The sequence below is a fragment of the Ascaphus truei genome, chromosome 2, assembly GCF_040206685.1.
Source record: "Ascaphus truei isolate aAscTru1 chromosome 2, aAscTru1.hap1, whole genome shotgun sequence".
In the NCBI taxonomy this organism is placed as follows: domain Eukaryota; kingdom Metazoa; phylum Chordata; class Amphibia; order Anura; family Ascaphidae; genus Ascaphus; species Ascaphus truei.
In genome coordinates, this window is record NC_134484.1 from 391944203 (window position 1) to 391969542 (window position 25340).

The following is a 25340-nucleotide window of genomic DNA, read 5'->3' on the forward strand; positions in this document are numbered from 1 at the left end:
AGAATTCTACTTTATTAATATATATAATTTCAATTGTTAGATATAAAAGATTGTCAGATTCTCATATTCCACTCTAATCAAGAATTAGAACCAAAACCAGCAAACTTAAGGCATATCCAGATCAAAATTAGAACCTGAAAGGTTTTTAGCGACAAAACCAAAACCCCAAGTCAAATTAGCATCTCTACGCATTAATGATTGTATGCACCACAGAAAAACAAATTGACATAATTAATTTTGAGGGCAAATTTTGGAATATGTTTAGACGATCTAATAAACATTGCACGCGACTTAAAGCAGCAATCTGTGTTGATCACCATTTTTTACATTTTTTCTTTTTACTTTAAGGGATCTCATCTTGCACTTTCATGGGATGTTTTTATTTGGAAATGTTGACGTATTTTCAGAGACTTTTACATATACAGTAAGGCAAAAATTCTGTGTTTAGTAATTTGTTTACTATCCATTAATACAACACTGCATAAAACTTACCTTGGTAAGGATTAATTTCTTTGTTTGTATAATGCAATTGATATTTCTCCATTGTTAGAAGAGTTTTAATGCCTCTATGTCAAGATATTTCTTTCATCTCTGAAAAATGATTAGGGGCAAATGTGAACTCCTTAGGGAAAAATAATGCTAACGCTCTGTATTGTCTCATTATAGTCCTTAGATACACGATTGCACACCACACATCTGCTAAAAACAAACAATGGAATCACAAATTGGAAGCAAACACTTACTAACATTGAATGCTATGGGGAATCTAACAATGTCATAGCATTTTCCTTCACAATATTCCATGTGGTTTTCTAAGCATTTTCTAAGCATTGTTACATCCTTGTCAGAAACAAACATAAAGATTTATAAAAGTATTCATCATAATTAAACATTTTCTCACCCCCATGTAAATCATAGATCAAATTGGACTATAAATTCCTTGGGGTTGTTAAAATTCACTATCTTTGTTCCAAAAATGGTTCCTTCCTCTTAAAGTTGGTATTATAGTTGTGTGATTCTGTACATATTACCATGCTCCTCCCTTAAGAAGTAAATAAATAAATGAAGCATGCCCCTTCAGGGCATTTTCACATACTGTACCTCACAAAGTTTAAGGACATTAAGAAATTACATAAATTCAGTGCTGGTACCTGCTAAATGGAGTCTACCTTGACGAGGTTTGCAGACTTGAATAATGTTTTGGTCAAAAGATGCAATCAAATGACTTCTTTGTTACAAACTTAGGTTCTAAATGTACGCATGTCACTAGTTTATTTGAGCCCAAATTGGTAGGAGCCATAGTTGTGTGATTCTGACTACTGTCTGTGTTCTTTTATGGGAGTATTACTGTACATTTTCAAAGTCATGTGAAAATAGAAATATCGAGACTGTTTTCTGTAATTAATGCAGGGGTGTTTGCTTTGGTAAAAGATGCTAGTGTAATAAGCAAAAAAAAATATTTGCTATGTATACTTAATTCAGCTTTTACTAAAGATGTTTGACTCTCCTATCCTTTTACTGGGATACTTCAGCTGTCATATTAATTACCCCTCAGTCTACTGGGCATCTTGCCTTCTTTCTTTAACCTCCACCTTTGGCTTCCACCAATGTACCAATTCCAGCACCCGTCACCCCCTCCTACCTGTCCTACTCACTACTCTTGAGACCTTCACTCCATTGACCTCTCTGCTCTAGCATGTACCCTGAATGCTATCCTCTCGTCTCTCTCCTTCCTCTGGACCTGACAATCATGTAAACTATAATAATAATAATAATAATTGTAATTATTATTATTATTTAACTATTACAACTCTATCCTCTCCTCCTCTGTTGATTTATATGTCCCTACTCTGCTCCGGCACACCCTTCCCTTTATAGCCTTGGCTAAATTCACAAACATTCTTCCTTTGCACTTGCATTCTCTCCTCTGAATGCCGTTGGAGGCAATCTAACACTCTACTCCGTCTTTTCGATGTCTTTGACTCCCTCCTCACTTAAACCTTCTCCTCCCACTTCACATACTTCCTTCACTTCTCCTCAAGCTTTTGCCATTGCTGTCCACAATGAGATTCATTCAGTCCTTTCCCCCTCCTCTCTGCTTTTACCTAAACCTCCTTCTTTCACTCTTGATTCCTTTTCTTCTGTTACAGAGTTGGAAGTTTCTAAGCTGATTTCCTCCCCTCCCTCACACCTTATAAGAACTCTAACGTAGTCCCCACTCTCACCTATATCTTCAACTCTTCCCTGTCCTCTGGCACTTTCCCCTCCTCCTTTAAACATGCAGTGGTCACACCAATTCTCAAAAACATCCTAGACCCCATGTTCCATACAAACTACCGCCCTGTATCCCTCCTACTTTTTTCCTTCAAACTGACAGAATATATTGTGTTCTCCCATATGATAAACTTTCTTAATTCCCATGCCCTCCTGGTATCAGAAATATCCTGACAGTTTAGGAGTTCTCCATTTCTGTTCCTTGTCTATCCACCGGGTGTGCCTCCGTTTCTGCTTGCTCTGAGTTTTCCCCTGTCTGTCTCCTCTTGGGTGCTCCTATCGTCTGTCTCTGCCTGCCTTATAGTTTCCTGTTTCCTGCACCTCTTTACCTTTGTTTTGTTTGTGTCCAGACTCCTTCTGCTTCTGCCCCTGATCTACTTCCTTTTTGTTCCTGTTTGAGTTCTGGTAACATTATTAAAGGCCCTTGCTATTGAACTAGCTTGCCCCCATCTGTTTCCTGCTCCCTGTCCCAGTTCCTGCTCCCCTACCCTGTTCCTGCTCCCCTGCCCTGTTCCTGCCTTCCTGCTGCCGACCAATGCCTGGATCCCAACAAACCTGCTTGCCGCCTGCCACCGAACCCTGCCCATGACCCTGACTATCCTTGCCTGCAGCCAGCCACCGACCTCAGTCCATTACCACGATGATCCTTACCTTTCCTGCTGTTCCAGTCACCGAGGTCCTCTCTGCTCCTGGAGTCCCGTAACAACTGGACCCTTTACAATCTGGATTTCATACAGCTCACTCAACAGAAACTGTGCTCACCAATGATCTACATGAAGCAAAATCCCATGGTCATCTTTCCCTGCATATCCTACCCAATCTCCTTAATATTTTAAACTCTCTTGGTATCAGTAACCAAGCTCTATCCTGGTTCTCCTAGACCCCTCCAATCACACATTTTCAGTCTCTGTTGCGTCTCCTGTTGATTTGTCTGTTGGTGTACCTTAGGGCTCTGTTATGGGACCTCTCACTTTCTCTCTCTACACACTATCAATTGGTGACCTCATCAAGTCTTTTGGCCTTAGGTATCATCTCAATGCAGATGATATGCAGATATATCTATCCACCCCTATCCGCACTCCTGCAATCCAGTCCCAAGTCTCGGATTGCCTCCTGGCTTTATTCTTGTGGATGGTGCTCTGCCTCTAATATTAATTTCTAAAATATTTCCCATATTTCTCATATTTTCCCCTCTACCTTGTCTAATACCCCCTTTTCCATCTCCATAAGTGGTTCTACAATTAACTCCTCCCTTTCCTTCTCCACTCACATTCATGGCATAGCTAAAATGTGTGGCTTCTTTCCACATAATGTTGTCAATATCCACCCTTTCCTCTGTCAATCTACTGCTAAAACTGTAATGCATACCCTTATCCTCTCCCATCTGGATTATTGTAACATACTGCAGACAGGTCTCCCTGTCGCAAAACTTTCTCCTTTGCAATCTATCTGTTGATAGAATAATTTCACTTTCTCCTAAAACAGCCTCTGCTCATCGCCTCCTTAAACCCCTCTCCTGGCTTCCCATCATGTTTCAGATCACCTAAAAAGTTATCCTCCTTATCTTTAAGACTCTCCACTCATCTGCTCTAGCTTTGATTTCTCATCATGCTCCTCCTCCACTCCTACTATATACCCATAACCTGCTCCTTTCCACCCGTTTCACATCTACTGCTCTCTCTTGCCTCAAACATTTTTTCTCACTGCCAGTGGAACTACCTCACACTCAGTACAAGCCAATCACCTTCTCTCCCCAACGTTAATTCAAACCTTTAAATAGCTCTTAAATGAAGAAGTTCAATAACCTAGACTCATGGCTACTGTTCCACAACAACAGTCACTCCAATTAGTAAGCTCTTTGGAGCAGAGACTCCTTATCCTAACTGTTACTTTTATGTCTTAAGCACTTCTCCCTTTTATGTGTGTAGCCTGGAGCTCCCGCAGCTCCCTGAGACCCCCCTCCCTTGGAGCAGTGCGGTCGCGGGTGCCGTCGGAGCCAGCGCCGGGCCCGATGGCTACTTCCAAGGGTGGGGGCCGGAGCGGGGAGTCGCGCGCTGTTCCCTGATGCGGCCGGTTGCCGGGGACGCGAGCGGCCCGTTGTTAGGGCCGCGATCGCGTTGCCGAGGTCCCGGCGGCTCAGGGTACAGGGCGCCGCCATTGCGCAACAGCTCACGCATGCGCAGGGATAGTCAGGCGGCAGGAGAGCTCCAGAGAGGTCGCGCATGCGCAGGACAGAGCCTAGAGAGGTTGTGGCGGCCATTAGGGGTTAGCACAGGCGCAGGAAAGGCGCGCACACGGCCCCAATGTATTTGCAGCCTCCACGGGACTACAACTCCCATGAGGCTTAGGGGCAAGCACATCAGGTGCCTCCGTGTGGCCAATATGGGCCAAGGATTTCCAGAGGGAGCAATAAGATACATTTTGCGTGCTGAGAACGGCAGTTGGAGCTGGGGAGCTGTGAGGGAAGGAAGGGTGCAGAGAGCATGTGCAGCTCCTGCATCGAGTAAGGTCCCCCACATCCCAAGTAAGGCCCCAACTCCCCACCAGGTTAGTGGGTAAGTGCTGAGGGACGGCCCAAGCAGGGACGCTGCCCTTAGTGCATGTGTGTGTGCTGTCTTGTCAGGATCACGGCTGGCAGGGCTGTGAGGCCTGACAAGAAGGCATAGTGCTAGTGTGCAGCAAGTTGCTGTACGCGTTACGAAGTTTGCAGTGCGTAGCTGCTAGTGTTAGTGTTCAGTGAGAGTCAGGACTGGGACAAGTTAGGGGAGTGGGGCAGGTTATTACCCCGCAGGCCCTAGGAGTTTCCCCCAAGTCACCTCAGTTTGCGGTACATCAGGGACAGGCCCTATGCTAGGGTTCCTGTCACGCTACTGCCCGTTAGCGAGATAGGGATATAGCAGCGGTTGCTGTTCCCGTGATTCGGTTGCTGTTGCCGTGATTGGTTGCTGTTTCCGTGAAGCGGTTGGACCCACGTTGGGGTCCTGGAGAATATTACCTGGAAAGGATCAGACGGATGCATCGCACGTCTGACCTTTGAGAAGATTGTTGCGGACCCGAGCATCGGAGTGCTCGGAAGGTATTCAATATATATATGTGCACCAACAGGCCTAGTAGTTCTTAGTGACTGCGCAGTCACCCACGTTCTCTACTAGAGTGCAGGACATTGGGTGGGGATTCTCGGGACACTGGGTGGGATCACCTAGTGTTGGGGAAGCGTCCTGCGTGACGCAGTAAGTGTCTCCTCTAGAGAGGGACACAGGTTATGATGATATTGCTGTGATCTGTTTTCTTGCATGTTCAGTAAAGTCCCTAGTTAATATATATATATCTGTGTGAGTATCGATTATTGTGATTGTCCTGCGAGGAACCACTCCCCCTCTGGTGGGAGCCATCGCAGGTGGAGGCGCTGCATCGTTGGAAGTAAGTACCCCTAGTATAAATGCCCCAGGTTCCCCATGGCGGAAGCTCAGCCCTCCTGTGAGCCAACAGGTATAGCACCACACTGAGAAGTAGTCAGATACACCTACACACCCCAATCTCACTTAAGGGGGGGGGAAAGAGGGCTACATTTGGAGGCGCTGCTGAGATACAGACCTGGGGTGCCCTGTTCCATTTTTTTTTCCAAATTGTCCAAGTCTCAATTTTTTTTCTCACCATGTTTGTAAAGTCCGGACACAAGGTCCTTGCCTGGGCTTTGAGGCAATGTATGGAACCTGGCCGGGTGTTGGCGGTAGGAGGCCTTCCCGCAAATACACCCGTGGTCGTGGTTCAGTACTATATGCGTAAAATTTCTGGGTGGCCGCACGCATGTTCCTTAGATGAAGAACACGATCCCACGTCCACATGGAAATCGATACTTTTTGTAGCAACCCCCACTGCGGATATATGCCTGGCAGAGGCACCGTCCGCCCTGTGTATGCCCGGGGGCCCGTCTGAGGGGTACCCCTTGGTTTACGCCGACCCAGCAAAATGGCGTCTCCCGCCAGAGCAGGGGAGCGCACGTGCTGCTGGCTGCAAGCCTGCACTAAATTGTGTTGAAGAAAACTGTCCGGGATTGGCGGGAAAACCAGAAGGCTACCCCCCTATCTATACAGAGAGCCCTAGTGTAATTGCAGAGACTGTGATTAAAATGGAGTCTCTCTCTAGCAGTGAGTCACACCTAAGATGGCGGCTCCCGCCAAGTCGGGAGAGCACCAGGACTGTGCAAGAAATTGTTGCAGAGTATTGTCCGGGTTGGGCGCGAAAACCTGAACCCCGCCCCTGCACGGTGAGTGACTCAGCACAGAGCCACCACCACTCCCTTGTAGAAAGTGCCCCTCCTTCAGATTCCACCAGGGGGAGCAAGCATTGTTATCTTCAAGCATACAGTGAAGCCGCTACTAATTCTTTCACTTCAGCGATGGAGGTAGTGGAGGGGCCGTGTGCCCAAATGGACTTTTCAGACGCTGAGCCGGAGCCGCCGAAGGCGGAGCTCCAGATGTCGGAACCCCAGATGTCGGTTCCAGACCCGGTTCCCGAGCAGGAACCACCGAGACCAGAACCACAGATTCCGGAAGCCCAGGGTAAGATGTTTATACCCCCATCTTTGTCTGGTGACTCCAGCGGCCAACCGCTCGTGGTGATGCGCCTGCCTGCGGACCACTCCAGTGAGGTCACCGAGCCAACCACCTCAGCTGATGCAGACCATGATATGGGCCCGTGTGCCCTGCAACGGCCAGTCCGGCCTACCACCGAGGTACCAGCGGTCCCAGGCTTGGGATCAGTACCTGCCAACAACGACAGGGGTAAGTTGACTGCCCCAGGGGTGTCGGGTGTGAGCTCCCCGGTGATCGTGGAGCCTGGTGACTCCAAAGGTAGGGTCACCCGGGCGATGGGCTCACCCCGTCATCGCGTCCTGGTGGAGGTGTCTCCCCCAGAAGATCTCTGCAGACCAGGGAATGAATACGACCTCATCAAGGAATCCGGTACAACGGACCGGAGCAACACTTACTCCTGCGCGAGGAATCTCCACGCTTGGCCTTTTCAAGACACGGGCCGGCACGAAGAGGTTATGCTGTCCGCAGAAGATGTCACCGTTAAAGGGATTGCTGGAGCGTACAAAGACTGTGTGGAGAAGGATTCAGGGAAAGATGCCTCCTTTGAGCCCAACAAGGAGCGCTCCATTCACCATGTAGTGGACCGCGGGAAAGGTCCTGGCCTCCGGGTCTACCGCATCCCTGCCGCAGATGGCCGGGTAAAGGCCTGGCCCAGAGACACTGTGCTATTCCTTCCACCAGGGGGAGGAAGTAGTACAGAACCGGTGACTGTCACCCCAGAGCGTGCTCTACAGGAGATTTTTCTAGCGGAGGCTCACGGACGCAAAAGTGAGGTACCCCCACATGATCAGTTAGGGGCACCCCACAAATGGTCTCAGCTAGTCTCGGGTATAGTATGGTGTGAAGTGCATTGTAATCGGATGTTTAATGATCACATGATAAGTTGTATTTTCTACGCCCTGCATTTTGATTATATAACTATTATGTCGTGTGATGTCGTTCCTCAAGCGGGGACGTTGTATTTTCCACCAGGGGGAGAGTTTAGCCTGGAGCTCCCGCAGCTCCCTGAGACCCCCCTCCCTTGGAGCAGTGCGGTCGCGGGTGCCGTCGGAGCCAGCGCCGGGCCCGACGGCTACTTCCAAGGGTGGGGGCCGGAGCGGGGAGTCGCGCGCTGTTCCCTGATGCGGCCGGTTGCCGGGGACGCGAGCGGCCCGTTGTTAGGGCCGCGATCGCGTTGCCGAGGTCCCGGCGGCTCAGGGTACAGGGCGCCGCCATTGCGCAACAGCTCACGCATGCGCAGGGATAGTCAGGCGGCAGGAGAGCTCCAGAGAGGTCGCGCATGCGCAGGACAGAGCCTAGAGAGGTTGCGGCGGCCATTAGGGGTTAGCGCAGGCGCAGGAAAGCCGCGCACGCGGCCCCAATGTATTTGCAGCCTCCACGGGACTACAACTCCCATGAGGCTTAGGGGCAAGCACATCAGGTGCCTCCGTGTGGCCAATATGGGCCAAGGATTTCCAGAGGGAGCAATAAGATACATTTTGCGCGCTGAGAACAGCAGTTGGAGCTGGGGAGCTGTGAGGGAAGGAAGGGTGCAGAGAGCATGTGCAGCTCCTGCATCGAGTAAGGTCCCCCACATCCCAAGTAAGGCCCCAACTCCCCACCAGGTTAGTGGGTAAGTGCTGAGGGACGGCCCAAGACAGGGACGCTGCCCTTAGGGCGTGTGTGTGTGCTGTCTTGTCAGGATCACGGCTGGCAGGGCTGTGAGGCCTGACAAGAAGGCATAGTGCTAGTGTGCAGCAAGTTGCTGTACGCGTTACGAAGTTTGCAGTGCGTAGCTGCTAGTGTTAGTGTTCAGTGAGAGTCAGGACTGGGACGAGTTAGGGGAGTGGGGCAGGTTATTACCCCGCAGGCCCTAGGAGTTTCCCCCAAGTCACCTCAGTTTGCGGTACATCAGGAACAGGCCCTAGGCTAGGGTTCCTGTCACGCTACTGCCTGTTAGCGAGATAGGGATATAGCGGCGGTTGCTGTTCCCGTGATTCGGTTGCTGTTGCCGTGATTGGTTGCTGTTCCTGTGAAGCGGTTGGACCCACGTTGGGGTCCTGGAGAATATTACCTGGAAAGGATCAGACGGATGCATCGCATGTCTGACCCTTTGAGAAGATTGTTGCGGACCCGAGCATCGGAGTGCTCGGAAGGTATTCAATATATATATGTGCACCAACAGGCCTAGTAGTTCTTAGTGACTGCGCAGTCACCCACGTTCTCTACTAGAGTGCAGGACATTGGGTGGGGATTCTCGGGACACTGGGTGGGATCACCTAGTGTTGGGGAAGCGTCCTACGCGACGCAGTAAGTGTCTCCTCTAGAGAGGGACACAGGTTATGATGATATTGCTGTGATCTGTTTTCTTGCATGTTCAGTAAAGTCCCTAGTTAATATATATATATCTGTGTGAGTATCGATTATTGTGATTGTCCTGCGAGGAACCACTCCCCCTCTGGTGGGAGCCATCGCAGGTGGAGGCGCTGCATCGTTGGAAGTAAGTACCCCTAGTATAAATGCCCCAGGTTCCCCATGGCGGAAGCTCAGCCCTCCTGTGAGCCAACAGGTATAGCACCACACTGAGAAGTAGTCAGATACACCTACACACCCCAATCTCACTTAAGGGGGGGGGGGGAAGAGGGCTACATGTGTTATTTATATTATTTGTTATTTATATGATTATCACCTGTATTACTGCTGTGAAACGCTATGTACATTAATGGCGCTATATAAATAAAGACATACATAAATACATCCATACATACATAATCCTACCAACCATTGTGGCCAAGCTCTGCCGTTCTGCAGGCTACTGCACTTATTTCCTCTCCTGCTGTCTCTGTAAGTGTCCCAACATACCACTTAGATTGTAAACTCTCCAGGAGAGGGATTTCCTTTCCTACAGTACTGTCTGATTTTGTTTGTTGCATTAATTGTATTGTAATTCCATGTACAGTATTGTCTGTTTTGTAAAGCTCTAAGTAGACTATGGGCACTACAGTATATGTATGCCCCCCACCCCCCACAAAAACATCCCTTTGTTAATGTAACTATGTAGACATCAAAGTGATTTGAATGGCGCTTAAACCAACTTGAAATAAATAGATAAAAGTGATTCAATTCAGCAATAGAATAACATAAAAATCACAAATAGAGTGAAGTAAAGTAAATGTTAGGTGACAGATAAAATCTCAACCTCTGGTGGGAACTGTTTAGGATTCCCTGAAAGCATATAGAGTTGTCCAGGATCCAGAGGGAGCGTATATATCAGGATAACCCCAAAAAGGAAGAAAAAGAATATAGTGCAATATTGTCATATAATTTTAATAAGGGTAGGGGTCTTGACCCCTTCAGTGTGCCTACTTACAGAGTACACACAGTGTATGGGCGAATAAGATAATAGCCAGATTTTTGGGTCATGATATGTTGCTCGTGGAAATATCTCAGGAGAAAGGAAAAGAGATCGATAGTGCAGACCAATTTCATATTTTATTTCAAATAAAATAAACAACAAATATGTACTCACATTGTGTACTGCTGCGGGAGCTTTTATACTACCACATCACCGTTTTTTCCCTTGCTTTTTCCTGGAATGCGATGCACCTGGCGCATGCCGCGTTCATTTTGCGTTCCCAGCCACGGGTCATGCGCGGCTGACGCACGGTTGATGCGTTTATTGAGAATGGTTGGATTTAATAGGTTGCAATTCTTCGCGTGGCCGCCAGATGGCAGATATTCATGAATTGTAATGCGCATGCGCTTCAGTAATGTGTCGACTTGCAGGTGTTTCGTTTAAAAAAGATACCACAGTGTGCTATTGTAATTTGGCCTTGAGACTGAAGGAAGAGGTTGCAAAAATGTATCAATTTAGGCTTTTCATATTAAAGAAAGACAAAGACCAGTTTCGGTTACAGTATTCTCCAGAGACCCGCCCGCCATGAGTGTTCAAGTGCAGCTGGCTTTCCAAAAACCCGACAGAAGTTACGCGTATTTGATATGGGCCGCGATTAATGCAACAGAGGATAAGATGGCAACAGTTGTTCAAATTTATCAGTATTTTGTCAAAAACTATGACTTTTACAAATTTTCACCAGCTCCTCATACGTGGATGCGTGCAATATGGAAAAGGTTATGTAGCGATCCCTGTTTTTATCGTATTGAGATACAATTTGTTGGAGGGTATTGGTGTGTATTACCGGCTTTTTCCTGTATCTATGATCATGATGACGGCAAAAGGCAAAGGGTCGTGTTAAAACCAACCAAGAAATGACAGTAGCTGCCAAGCAATGCACCAGCACCGGCTTCCAATGACGGTCCCGCCGTCAGTGACAACCCTGAGCCTGAGCCGGATTTCGCGTGTAGTTTCGATCAAGCTTGCATGTACCTATGCAATTTCCAGCCTCATCAGCTGACTACAGGTGGAGTAGTCCCGCTGCAAACTATCGACGTGGATGATCAAGAACGCTGGACTGGCAGTGGACCGGTGCCGGCGCCAGCTGAATGGGAAATTTTATGGTGAGTATTGTTGCCGTATTATTTTCTGTGTTTTTTTTATTTTGACAATACAGTATCAATATCGGTGCGATTCAAAAGTCAAGCGATTCTCCTGTAAGCAATATTATTGGCTGAGCGGCTTCTACAGTACTGTACTGCAGATACTGAACTACTGTATTGGTGGAACGCTAGGCGCATGCGCATTGGAACCTTCTTGAAACGCATACAGTATGCGTGTCATTACATTGACGGTTGGCTCATGCGCATGTGAACAGGAGTCGCCCCCCGAGTACATTTTTGGTGGGACTGGCTGGGAACTTCTTTAGGGGGCTGACCATTACAGTAAAACCTTTCTTTTTGTTTTTCCTCAGAAAAGAAAACGGCTAATGGAGGGATTTTGATGGATAATATCGCTTTGTGTAACAATGCCTGCTGAATCGGATTTTAAAAACCACGTACCGGAGTCTACAGTTTAGCGGCCGTAGTTATTGATTAGGATAGAATACTGTAATACTGTACCTGAAACAGTATGCTGATGTTTTCCGGCCGTACAGTATACTGTACAATACTTTTTTATATACAGTACAGTATACTGTGTAATAAACCTGAAAAAATAAAAACTATGAATTTATTCTACATGTATCACATACATTATGTGTCTTCTACAGTGTACAGTGCCAGTACGTACAGTACAGTTTGTGTCTTCTATTTTTTTTTTAATACTCTTATACTGAGCATGCCTACAGTACACAGTGCAGTATGCCTCGACATTCTAGAAACACTGTATTTTGTTACAGTAGCAAAGGAGCAAATGGAACAATGTAAAACAAATCAACATGTTCTTTTATTGGTGGAGTAAGTATAAAAACATTTATTTACAAATACTGTACAATGTAGAAACATTTTAAGTGCACAGCAATTCAAAACCTCAACAGGTGTATGGTTTACTGCTACAGTTGTGAAAACATTTATGTCAGTCAGTTTGGTTTACAGTCACATGTTTTAAAAACAAATTCTTTATTCATAAAATAAGCAAAACGCAACATCTCCTTTATTAAAGAACGGCAAGTCAAAACATATACTGTACAGTGGGATGGTGTGCAAAACAGTCTGCACCAGTACAGTCCTTGAGGGCAGCAAACAGGGCGGGTTTTCAGGATACCTTTGAAAACCGTGCCTGTTTGCGGCCCCCAGGGACTGGAATTGTGCAGGTCCTGTGTGTGTGGACAGCAAGTTAAAACATTTCTGTACAAATACAAGTAAAAAAACACACAACCACATCTCCTTTATTTAAGTACAGAAGGTCAAAACATGTAGAGTACAATACAGTTCAGCACAACAGTATGGTCTTACCTGTGATTACAAAAAAAACTTTATTCATAAAATACTGTATACAAACGAAACATCTCCTTTATTAAAGAAACATATACAGTACTGTGGGATGGTGTGCAAAACTGTCAGTCAGACCTGCACCACTACAGTCCTCGAGGGCAGCAAACAGGGCAGTTTTTCAGGACAACCTTGAAAACCGTGCATGTTTGCGGCCATCAGGGACTGGAATTGTGCAGGTCCTATGTGTGTGGACAGCAAGTTAAAACATTTCTGTATAAATACAAGTAAAAAAACACACAACAACATCTCCTTTATTTAAGTACAGCAGGTCAAATCATGTAGAGTACAATACAGTTCAGCACAGCAGTATGGTCTTACAGAAAGTCCTCAACATTGTCCGTCCATGGCCGATTCCTTGCATGGCGCAAAACGCCATTAATGCAGTCTCGAACGCCTTTCATTACAGGATCTGTAATTGGATAAAAGCGCCGCATTTCATCCAGAATGTTCTTAATTTGGCAGGAAGCACCTTTTTAACGCGATTTCCTTCGTAGTTCACTTTGAAGGCCCAGTTTCAGTACAACGAGTAGGGAACATGGTGATTAAAAAGTAACAAGGCATACTTGTGGGGTGCACCAGCACTCTTCACCCTATACTTCTCCCTGAGCGCCGGTGGCAGATCGCACAGGGTGATGTCGGGCACCGTATCGATGCGAGCGAATGTAGGTCTTTTGGGAGCGGGTGTGCTTGAGGCGACGGGCGATGGTAGGTTGTCTGGGAGGAAGCTTTCCTCCAGTCTTGGTCGCCATGTTGTCTCCTGGCATGGTCTTGACGGGGTTGTCATGTCCTCCTCAACGGCATACATGTACACTACATCTTCTGGTGGAGGGGGTGCGCTTGGTGATGGAAGGGGGTCGATGCTCCCATTCATCACATCCATGTCACCCCCCTGCTCCAGCATCGGGGAAACAGGGGCATTAACACCGAGCAAATAATGTATACCCGCTATGTCAGCCTCTATCTTCTCCATCCGTCGATCCATCCGTTGATCCATATGTATCATCCGTTGATCCATATGTATCATCTGTTGCTCCACATTTAGCATGGTCTCCAGAAGCAAATCTATCTTTGCTAGCACAATAGAGTTCCCGGGGAGATCCACAGTTATCCCATTCAGCATCCGGTCTAACAAGCTGCTTCTTGTGCATGGCGTCTGGAAATCTGGGTGGATGGGTGCAACGGAGGATGAGATGGGGGTTCCATGGAGAGAAGCGGCAGCAACGTCGAAGAAGGGTGGAGGAGGTGACCTGTGGATGTCCGGTAGAGGAGAAGCGGCAGCGTTGTCGAAGAGGGATGGAGAAAGTGACCTTTGGATTTCCGGGCGAGAAGCAGAGTCGTCTAAGAGCAAAGGAGAAAGTGACCCGTGGATTTCAGAGGCAGCGTCGTCGGATAGAACTGGAGAAGGTAGCCTGTGGGTTTCTGTGAGGGCGGCGGCAGCGTCAAGGACGAGGGGTGGAGAAGACGGGCTGAAGATTTCCGGGACAGCGGCGGCAGAGTCGTCGAAGCGTATGTGAGGAAGTGGTCTGCGGGTTTGATGGGTTGACTGCCAATCGTTTTGCGTCGAGAGTACATCACCGTATATCTTCTTGACATAATAAGGCTGACGTCTATGAAAACCCTTAGCCTTTGGGGTCAGCAGAAGGTTATGTTTATTGCTTTAGCCTGTCGCTTTTGCCTTGGCGTGGAAACGGCAACCGCCTTTCGCTTTTTCGGCTTGACAGGCACGGCAGAGGCGAGTGTGTTCCTGCGTCCGTAGAATCGGGGTTGCTCCATGGAAGCAGGTGCACAATGCAGTATCTGGACAAGGGCAAGTTCAGATAAAGATCATCGAGTGGTGGGCTATGCAAAGTGTGTAACCTTTTATGCATGGCGACCAGGTACAGGTGTTGAAAGTGGGCGTACTATAATGTGAGTCATTACTGTATAAATACACCATCCATTTTGTGGATTCACTGCACATTGAATACACATCGACTAAACATTGAGTATACATTCTTGTGTTTGTATTTCTTTCTACTCGCAGCAATGCCTGTTAAAAAGATTTCCAAGGAGCTCAGCATGCGAATTAAGGACATGTACACGAGCGGATACCGAATTGCTGCTATCCAACTCTGGTTAGCTACTTCTGGCATCATTGTGCCAGCAACCACCGTGAGCTATCATGCACACGGAAAAAACAGAGATCGCAAAAGTGCACCAAGGGTAACTAATGCGTAAGTATATTTATACAACTTAAAAATGTTTTTAATTTTAATTTAAATCTAATATTTTTGTTATTTCTGTTGATTTATATTACAACAGTATATATATTTTGTATATTTATATTTATATCAGTACCGTATATATATTTTGTATATTTATATTTATATTACAACAGTATATATATTTTGTATATTTATATTTATATTACAACAGTATATATATTTTGTATATTTATATTTATATATAATTTTTATATTGCTGCATATTAATAAAACAATATATTTTCTTTACATTGTAGGGAGACAACTCTTCTGGTGGACAAAATAAGTGAGGAGAATGATGAGAAGAGTGCATTAAGGGTCAAATACACTCTGCAGGAAAAGCACAATCTAACTGTATCCGAGACCAGCATAAAGAAGATGAGACTCAGCATTGGATGGAAATATGGACGTGTGAGGTTAGTACTGGACAGTACAGGAGGTAAAAGTGTTGTTTAGCAAACTGTACTGTACCGCTAAAATTATTTATTCCTTGTCATTACAGAGCGTACCCTGTGATACGGGACGCAAACAAAATCAAAAGAGTGGTCCAGGCCCAGGCATGGATCGACAGTGGGGAGACTTTCCAGGATTGCATCTTCACTGATGAGTCTACTGTGTCGCTGGAGAGATTTGCAAGCTTTGCATTCCACAAAAAAGGCCGCATATCTTTAAAGCCGCGGCCAAAACAACCTGTGAAGCTGCATGTGTGGGGTGCCATCTCTAGGCATGGACCAGGATGCATTGTCATCTTTGAAGGTAAAATATATCAAATATAATGTAGCCTTATGCACTGTACTCTACTAGTGTAGCCTTACTGTATGCACAGTTTTTTGAGCACTTTTCTTTTCTTGCTATAGAAATAATGAATAAAGCTTTCTGCCAAGACAACATTGTCCCTGAGACAATATATCACACGCGAGTTCCCCAATGGTCACCGCTTCTACCAGGACAACGATCCGAAGCACACTGCGTCAACAGTGCATATCCTTGAGCGCGGTATCAACTGGGTGAAGACGCCAGCGGAGTAAGTGCAGTAGACCGTGTCTCATTTTCTCCCCACTGTTTTTACTGTGTACTGTATCTCTTAAACTAATTGTCCTTTTTTTCCAATGACAGGTCGCCAGACTTCAATCTGATCGAAATGGTCTGGCATCAGCTGAAGGATCATATCCGTAAAGTGGTGAAACCCTCCAAAAAGGAAGAGTTGTTGAAAGGCATAATGAGTTTTTGGAACGATGTACTCACTGTGGAACGCTGCAATAAATATATAGACCATATTGCGACTGTTGCCCATTGTGATCGCGCGTAATAGGCAAGCATCAGGAAAGTAGTACTGTGCAGTAGTATTGTAAGTACAGTATGATACAGGTAAGTATGGCACAGATTTTTTCTTTCCCAATAGTCAGAGTATACAGTACAGTAGTTACAGTTTTTTTCTTTACAGAGAGAGCAGCAACAGCCATCAGGTTACATACAGTAGTATTTAACAGTAGTCAGAGTAAACAGTAGTTCCAGTATACAGTAGACTAGTTTGACAGTAGTACAGTAACTGCCTACTAACTGGTCAATTTTTTTCTTTTCAGAGAAAGCAGTACCAGCCATCTACAGTAGTACAACATATCACACAATGCCATAATACAGTACGCACATACAGTAACTGCACTAATTTTTTGTTTTCTTGTCGTCTCAGGAAAAAAGGGTGGCCTGAGGGGAGGTGGGGTGTTTTGTCCAGTGTAATCTGTTTGTACAGTCAAATGTACAGTATATAAACAGCAGTATTGATGTACACAAAACCTCTCCTCTCTAAATGAACTACTGTACTGTACACGGAATGAGGAACAAGATAACGACGGAAAAAATAATATTACTATGTACAGTATACTGTATATATATATATATATATATATATATATATATATATATAGTATATATATTATACATTACAGTGTATATATATTATTAAATAATATTCTTATAAATGTGCATAATTCATGTTTCTCCATGTTTTACAAATGTTTTCTAAATGTTTATCCAATTTCAATCTGCCAGAAGAACTTAATAAAGACTGCATTATGTATTATTCATGATTATTTTTATATTTGTATTTTTTTGTTCCTGATAAAATAAAATAAATATTTATTCACATTCCTGGTAATCATAATCATTGACAAACCCCCCCCCCCCACCCCTACAGTATAAGAATGAATGACAAAACAACATGAATCAGTTAATGGTTTTTTTTACTCTCAATTCTCACAATGCTGTGCAAATCAGATTTATATTTCAAATTCGAGAAGGGATTTTCCAAAGCGTTACCATAAACAAAGCCTCAAAGGGTTGGGGGGGGGGGGGTTGGGTGAGTCATGTGCAGTAATCAGCTAGCTCCCATCTCAAAGAGGCTTAGAGTACACGCAGGCGCAGTGAGGCGATTGACGCTCGGCTAGGGACGGATTAAAAACACAATGACTAACTTCAGAAAATGAATGACTCTGTGGAGGTGTCTGTCGAAAAGAGTTTGTGTGTGCGTGGGGGAGGTGTCACGGTAGCTTATGAGGGCCAACCCCCTCTCCCTCTACAGGAGGGATGAAGGATTAGTTATGCTGCAGTTCAAAGAAATTACATACTGTAGAGTAGAGTACAGTAATTTCAAAAGGCAGTTCATCATAATAATTTGATCAATAAACCCCCAAATACAACCCCCAAATACAGTACATAAAAAGCAAGTCACTTTATCTCCCTGTGCCTCAGGCACCAAAAACATACAATAGATTGTGAGCTCCACGGGACAGGGAGGGACCTGTGCCTGCAAAATGTCTCTGGAAAGCTGTAACTAACAGCGCTATAAAAAAACATGCTATTATTATTATAATATCAAGGTGATGCTCTGTGCAAATCAAATTCGAGAAGGGATTTTCCAAAACGTTGCCGTAAACAAAGCCTCAAAGCTCCCGTCTCAAAGAGAATTATACGCAGGCGCAGTGAGGCTTTGTACTGTAGCTCGGCTATGGACGGATTAAGAACACAATGGCAAGATTCAGAAAATTAACGACTCTGTGGAGAGGGGGGGGTTGGGTGACTCATGTGCAGTAAGCAGCCTGGCAGCTAAATAGCTCCCATCTGAAAAAGGATCACACGCAGGCACAGTGAGGCTTTGAAGCTCGGTGTCAGGGTCTGCCTAGCCATAGTTCTTCTTTGTCCACTGGGTGTGCTGCTGTCTTCTGTTTCCTCTGGGTTCCTCTGTCTGCCTGTCTGTCTTCTTGTTGCTCCTGTCTCTGCCCTTTATAGCTTCTGCTTCCTGGTTTGTTCAATTGCCTTTGCTTGAAGTCAGACTCCTAATGCACATGCCTCTGATTCCTGATCTGTTTCTGTACCTGTACCTGTACCTGTATTATAGATGTCTGTTCACAGTAAAAGCCCTTGCTGGTAATCTGGCTTGTCCCTGTTTGTTCCTGTTCTCAGTCCCTGCCCCCAGACCTGTCCTTGCTCCCCTGTCCTGTTCCAGTCTCCTCGTTGCCAACCTCTGCTTGTTACCTGACTTCTCTACCTGCCGCCTGCCTCGGACCTCTGCTTGTTTCCTGACTTCGCTACCTGCCGCCTGCCTCGGACCTCTGCTTGTACCTGACTTCACTACCTGCCGCCTGCCTCGGACCCCTGCTTGTGACCCCTACTACACTCATGCTGTTCCGGCCACCGAGATCCTACCCGCCACAGGAGTCTCCCGTGACAGAAAGCAAAGGCCACTTCTGGAACAGATTCTTCTTCTGCCTGCACCCTTTCCTGCCTGCTGCAGCAGACCACATCCGCATGGTTGAAGATAAGTACTTTTGTTTCTTTTTTGGAAATCCCAGTTGGGAAGGTTTTTTTTTGCTGCTTAGTGTTCTGCAAGAATTATTGCGTTCATAACGAAAAAACATTTTTGCTGAGACTAGAACTGTTGCTGCAGAGACTAGTGCACCTTTCTTTGAGATTTTTCTTTTGTGCAGTGCCTGGGTTAACCCTTGCAGTACCTGTTGCCACCTTTTAGACTCTGACTTTTCATTCCCTGGATAAGGCTTGTCTCTGCATCACTGGTTGGACCACTGCTGTTCACAGGGTTCCCATTTCAAAAGACAAGAGTGCTTCTATTATTTTGTTACTGCATACTGTGATTTTTCCTGCAATCTGTAGTTTTTCATATGATTGGTTCTAAGGTTTCAGGTTTACCTGCAAGTTCCCCTAAAGTTTGTTTCTCTGCAACATATGATATCCCTACGCCTGATATCAAAGGTTTCAGATTTAACTGCAGGGTTCTCTGTCTGATATTCCTATGTCCGATGTCAAAAGTTTCAGATCTAACTGCAAGTTTTCTCTGTATTAGTTTCCTGCTGTCTATGATATTTCTATGCCTGATATCTAGGGTTTCAGATTTAACTGCATGTTTCTCTGTATGATATCCCTACGCCTGATATTTAAAGTTTCAGATTTAATTGCAAGGTTCTGTCTGATATTCCTATGTCTGATGTCAAAAGTTTCAGATTTTAACTGCAAGGTTCTGTCTGATATTCCTATGTCTGATGTCAAAAGTTTCAGATCTAACTGCAAGTTTTCTCTGTAGTAGTTTCCTACTGTCTATGATATTTCTATGCCTGATTTCTAAAGTTTCAGATTTAAACTGCAGGGTTTCTCTGTCTATGTTTTTTCCTTGCATTTATAAATCTCCGTGACTGATGCTAAAGTCTCAAAAGGTCAGCTCTCCCATCTTGTGTCTCTCTGTGTCTAATATTCCTGTTGTTCATTCTAATGCTTCTGTTTTAAAAACACATTTCCTCTTTACTGGTTTCTTGGGAAGTGTGGTTTCCCATGTCTGAAATTATTACTTGAGCAGTAAATGTGAACACAGTACCACTGATTCTTCAGAACTTCTCAAAGCAAGGAAGAAGAAGAAAAAGAAGGGAGGCATTACTGTGGAAGTTGCAGAAGAAATTAAGAATGAAAATTTAACCCCAGAGTCTGCATTTAATGAAAGAGATATACTGCAGCTTAAAGCAACTCACAGACGTATCCCAAGAATAGTGAAAGAAAAGAAAGATGCCCTAACTCAGACACTACAAGCTGCACAGAAAGCGATTGATTGTCTTTATGGACGTTTAGATAAGGAGCAAGAAGCCAAGGCTGCACTACAAAGCTGTCTATCTTCAGCAATTGCTAAGTGTGTTCTCCAGGAGAAAGAAAAAGAGCAGTTGGAGAGGGACAGGGTGATCCTGTCAAGCAAGCTGGAGAAGGCCTATGCTGATAATGCCCAGTACCAGAGTTTCATGGCTCAAGTTGGCGCAAAACTGGAAGCCTCTGAGGAGAAGAATTGCCACTTCAACACAGAACTACGTTCTTTAAGAGAGATCTTCGAAGGGTTAAATAGCAGTTTTGAAATGGTAACCCAGGAGTGCAAGAATCTCTATGTCCAAGTCAGTGAAGGAGATAAGAAACTCCATGAATTAGGAGAGGAGAAGAAACAGTTGGCCCAGGAAAAGTTAGACGTGCAGACAGCACTGCAGAATGCAGAGAGAGTGCTGCAAGAAGAACGTGTCTCCCTGGAGCGGCGCACACAAGCAGAAAATATGCTGCAGAGTCAGCTGCAAGAACTGCGTACACATCTGCAGGACACCAAGGAGAGATGGGTGAATGCTGAAGAAAAGCAGCGAGTTCTGCAGGAAGAAAGTTTCCAGACTGCCTACAAAATAAAGATGCTGCAAGATTATTTGAGTACCCAGTGTGTCCCCAAAGAACAGCATGAGGAGCTGAAAGCCACACTGAGCATAACCAGAGCCTCGCTGGAGGAAGAGCTAAAGCTAGCAGCTGAACACACATCTCAGCAGCTCACAGCGCTGCAGGCGCAGATCGCTGAGCTCAAGACACAGCTTGCCAAAGAGGAGGAGAGAGAAGGTGTCCGTATGTCAAGTGGCTGGCCTGACACAGTGCTATGAGGTCAAAATGGCCGATGCCTGCAAATTATTGGACCACACAGCCCGTGATAAGGTCCGGCTGCAGCTGGAGCTGGACAATGCCTGGGAGGAGTACCGGCAGCTGCAGATCAGAAATGAAGAAGATGAAACATATTTAAGCTTTACTCTGAGTCAGCTGGGAGATATGGAGTCGCGACTCAACTCCAAAGAAGCTGAACTGACAACTACATTGAGTGGGAAAAGAAGTGCAGAAGGACAGCTTCAAGAGCTGAAAAATCAAATAGCTGGTTTTAATGAGAATTTAGGTGATACCAAAAAACGGCAGTCACAAAAGGAGACCATGGAGCGTGAATTCTATGTTCCCACTTACCCATGTGAAAAGTCTGCACCCGTCCTTGATGCCCACATTCCTGATGTCCATGCCTCTGCAATGGAGTTGAACGTATCCATTGGGAAGTTCCAGATTCCAAAACTAAAAGAGATATATTGGTCACAAAAGGAGACCACGGAAAGTGAATATGTCCCCTCTGCCGCATGTGAAGAGCCTGATGTATCTGTTCCCGATGCCCCTGCTATGACGTTAGACGGATCCCTGGTGAAGTTCCTTGCTATGCCTAATATTCTTGATGCTGATGCCAACGCTCTTGTGATGAGGGTAAATGCACCTCTCACAGATTTCCCATCAGCACTTGACGTACACATGAAGTTGGCCTTCCATCAAGATTTCCCTGAAGAGCCTGGAGGGTTGTCCGGAATTGTTGCTGATCCCTATGTTCCTGCAAAACATGGAGTGTTGTCCGAAGGCCATCGTGAGTCGGCCTTCCATCAGGGACACCTTGCTAAACCTGGAGGGTTGTCAGGAGGATCTACTGGCTCCTCTGCTCCTGCTCTGAAGACAAGCGCACGTTCTTCCGTTTATCTACGAATATCTGATGCGTCCTCTGCTGAGCCTGTGACCTACTCTGCAAAGTCAAGCTTACTGCTCACAGATTTTCTGGCATTTGGGTTGATGCATCCTGACATTCAACTGTTCCGAGAGAGAATTGAATTCCTCTGTCGGCTTTCTGATGGACTTTTTCAGTCTGTACCTGTGGAGTACTCTCTGCCCGCTGACAAACCACCAGAGGTGGGTCACCTTGAGTCCACTTTTCATCAAGGCCTCCGGGAAGAGCCCGGAGGATCGTCCAGAGAACGCTCTTGAGAGGGGGGAGTAATGTCAGGGTCTCCTAGACCTCCTGCCTAGCCATAGTTCTTCTTTGTCCACTGGGTGTGCTGCTGTCTTCTGTTTCCTCTGGGTTCCTCTGTCTGCCTGTCTGTCTTCTTGTTGCTCCTGTCTCTGCCCTTTATAGCTTCTGCTTCCTGGTTTGTTCAATTGCCTTTGCTTGAAGTCAGACTCCTAATGCACATGCCTCTGATTCCTGATCTGTTTCTGTACCTGTACCTGTATTATAGAAGTCTGTTCACAGTAAAAGCCCTTGCTGTTAATCTGGCTTGTCCCTGTTTGTTCCTGTTCTCAGTCCCTGCCCCCAGACCTGTCCTTGCTCCCCTGTCCTGTTCCAGTCTCCTCGTTGCAGACCTCTGCTTGTTACCTGACTTCGCTACCTGCCGCCTGCCTCGGACCTCTGCTTGTTTCCTGACTTCGCTACTGCCGCCTGCCTCGGACCTCTGCTTGTACCTGACTTCGCTACCTGCCACCTGCCTCGGACCCCTGCTTGTGACCCCTACTACGCTCGTGCTGTTCCGGCCACCGAGATCCTACCTGCCACAGGAGTCTCCCGTGACACTCGGCTATGGACGGATTAAGAACACAATGGCAAGATTCAGAAAATTAACGACTCTGTGGAGAGGGGGGGGGGGTTGGGTGACTCATGCGCAGTAAGCAGCTAAGCAGCTAAATAGCTCCCATCTGAAAAAGGATCACATGCAGGCGCAGTAAGGCTTTGAAGCTCGGTTATGGACGGATTAAGAACACAATGGCAAGATTCAGAAAATTAATGACTCTGTGGAGAGGGGGGGTTGGGTGACTCATGCGCAGTAAGCAGCTAAGCAGCTAAATAGCTCCCATCTGAACAAGGATTACACGCAGGCGCAGTGAGGCTTTGAAGCTCGGCTATGGACGGATTAAAAACACAATGGCAAGATTCCAAAAACTAAAGACAGCCGCATGAAGTTCAAAGCTAAAGACATACTTTAATTTCAAAAGGCAGTTCATCATAATAATACACCCCCAAATACAGTACGTAAAAAGCACACAAATCAACCATGTGCAGTCAAACGCACAGGGTCGCAGACAAAAGCTACTGTACAGCACAGATTGAATATCGTAATACAGTAAGATGGTTTTTGCAGGCGTGTGGCAAAAATAAAAATAAAAAAATTACAATAAAAAAAATTTTTTCACTCACTCAAGCAAGCAGTGGTGGGCGAAGTTACAGCGCATGCGCAGTAAATTCCTGCTGTAAAGCAGGAATGTGATTTAAACCAGACACACGTTCATGCATGTATACTTTAAATATGCAAATTTACAATTACTGGGCGCGCACACACAGACTGTGTACTGACGTAAGTTGAACCGCGAAGGTATTAGACTTCCAAGACAACAGCTCGCAAACGCCCCCCTGAGTTTTTACATGGCATTGCAGTATTGCAGACAGCAAGAATAAAATGCTAATATCACAAGCGCGAAAATAACGCAGTTCACTCCGGGCGAAAACGACAAAAAACGCACATAACCGCGATAATCTGAAAATCGCGGATCTAGCCGATTTAGACTCAGGTCGGCCGCCACTGTACATACAGAATGGACAATTAAAAGTGTTAGACTTTGGCGGTCTTCATGTGCAGTGGAGGTGGTAGTTCGTGCCTTCAAGTGGAGAGTCTTGGTCAGAAGGAGAACTTTGTCGTGATACACAACTTGATGGGAACTCAGGAGAGGAATTTTAGGAGATGAGCAGACATGTTCTGGGGGAAAGTTAAATGATTCTTGCTGTAGAATTTTTGATAGATTGCAAAAGAGAAATCTGGAGGTACAGAGACCTGTTAGTAGAAAGTTTTGGAATCCAGTCAGGAGAGGGTAAGGGTGTTGAGTGACAAATGAAAGGGTAGATCTTAGCAATGTAAAGGAGAAAGTTGCATGAATATGAATAGCGAAGGTTAGGAAGGAGTCAAATGTCATATCTAACCAATGTGTTTTGCTAGCAAGACTGAGGGTGGATACATAGGAAAATGTAAAAATACTATCCACACACGGAAATCCGATGGCAGATTGTGCTAATACATCCAAAATCGCCATCAGATCCGTTTTGCTCCGATTTTGTGAAATCCATTTGTGAATTTTTCAAATTTGTTTCGCACAGACCCTGAAATATTTTTTTGCTGGAGTAGAGACCTATTTTACTAGAGTCTCAAGCACTAAATACCAAAGATATACAAAAATATCCATTCAAACCTCTCTCCTAATAACACATGGAGAGACACCTGTGCTCAAAAAGGAGCATACCTTGGATACCTGTTGGATATGCAAAGTATATTTAAAAGACTTACACTCCCTAAAATGATTTCTATAAGACCTACATTATATTAACCATCTTAAAGCACGTTATGAAGAAGGGGTAAGGTTTCACAACCCACAACCTCGGCTATTTCAGGCAGCAGCATTAGTAGTGTGAGCTAAACCAACTGATGGGTAGTATCTCCCACGTATCTCAGCTGTGCTCCTTTTTGTGCACAAGGGACATTGAAGTGGCAACCAAGAAGTGGAAGTGGTCTGCTTTTAAAGGAAGCCAGGTGGAGGGGGCTATAGGTGTGAGCAGTGAGAAGTTGAGCTCAAAAGTAAGCTGTACTACCCAGCAGCTGGGTGGTGTTTTTGAGAATTGGTGTGAAGACTACATGCTTAAAGGATAAGGGAAAGTGCCAGAGGATGGGGAGGAAGATATCAGTGAGAGTGAGGACTACTGTAGGATAGAAGCAAGAAGTCTGATAAGGTGTGAGGTACAGTAATAGCATTGAGAGGACAAATGATAGAGGGAGAAGAGGAGAGCAGGGCTGCCGAAAAGTGGTGTGTACAAAGGCATACAATATTACTGAATATTTTCGTCAGTAATATTACCTAGCTGCAGTATTTCCAGTATGTAACGTAACTTCATTGAATAAAATGTGAGTTAATTACAGTTTTTTAAGAACCGTACATTTTAAAATTAATTATACTGTGTATACTCATGAATAGTGTAAATGAAACATCTGTAGGAAATTTTAATTTAGCTGCATATATTAGCATCCATAATACTCACAATCTGAGCATACAGGTATGAGCAATAATTTTCATTTAACTTTTTCTTAACATCGTATGATTGAAGTAGCATACATAGGCATGAATCCAAATATATAGTATATTGCATGCCTACAGTATGTATGCTACTTCA

General features: G+C 45.3%; 1 protein-coding gene across 1 annotated transcript in view; it reads left to right on the top strand.

Annotated features, from left to right (window-relative positions):
- Window positions 1-25340, top strand: part of THSD7A (thrombospondin type 1 domain containing 7A) — a 665741-nt gene that overhangs the window by 177650 nt on the left and 462751 nt on the right. The window lies entirely within an intron of this gene.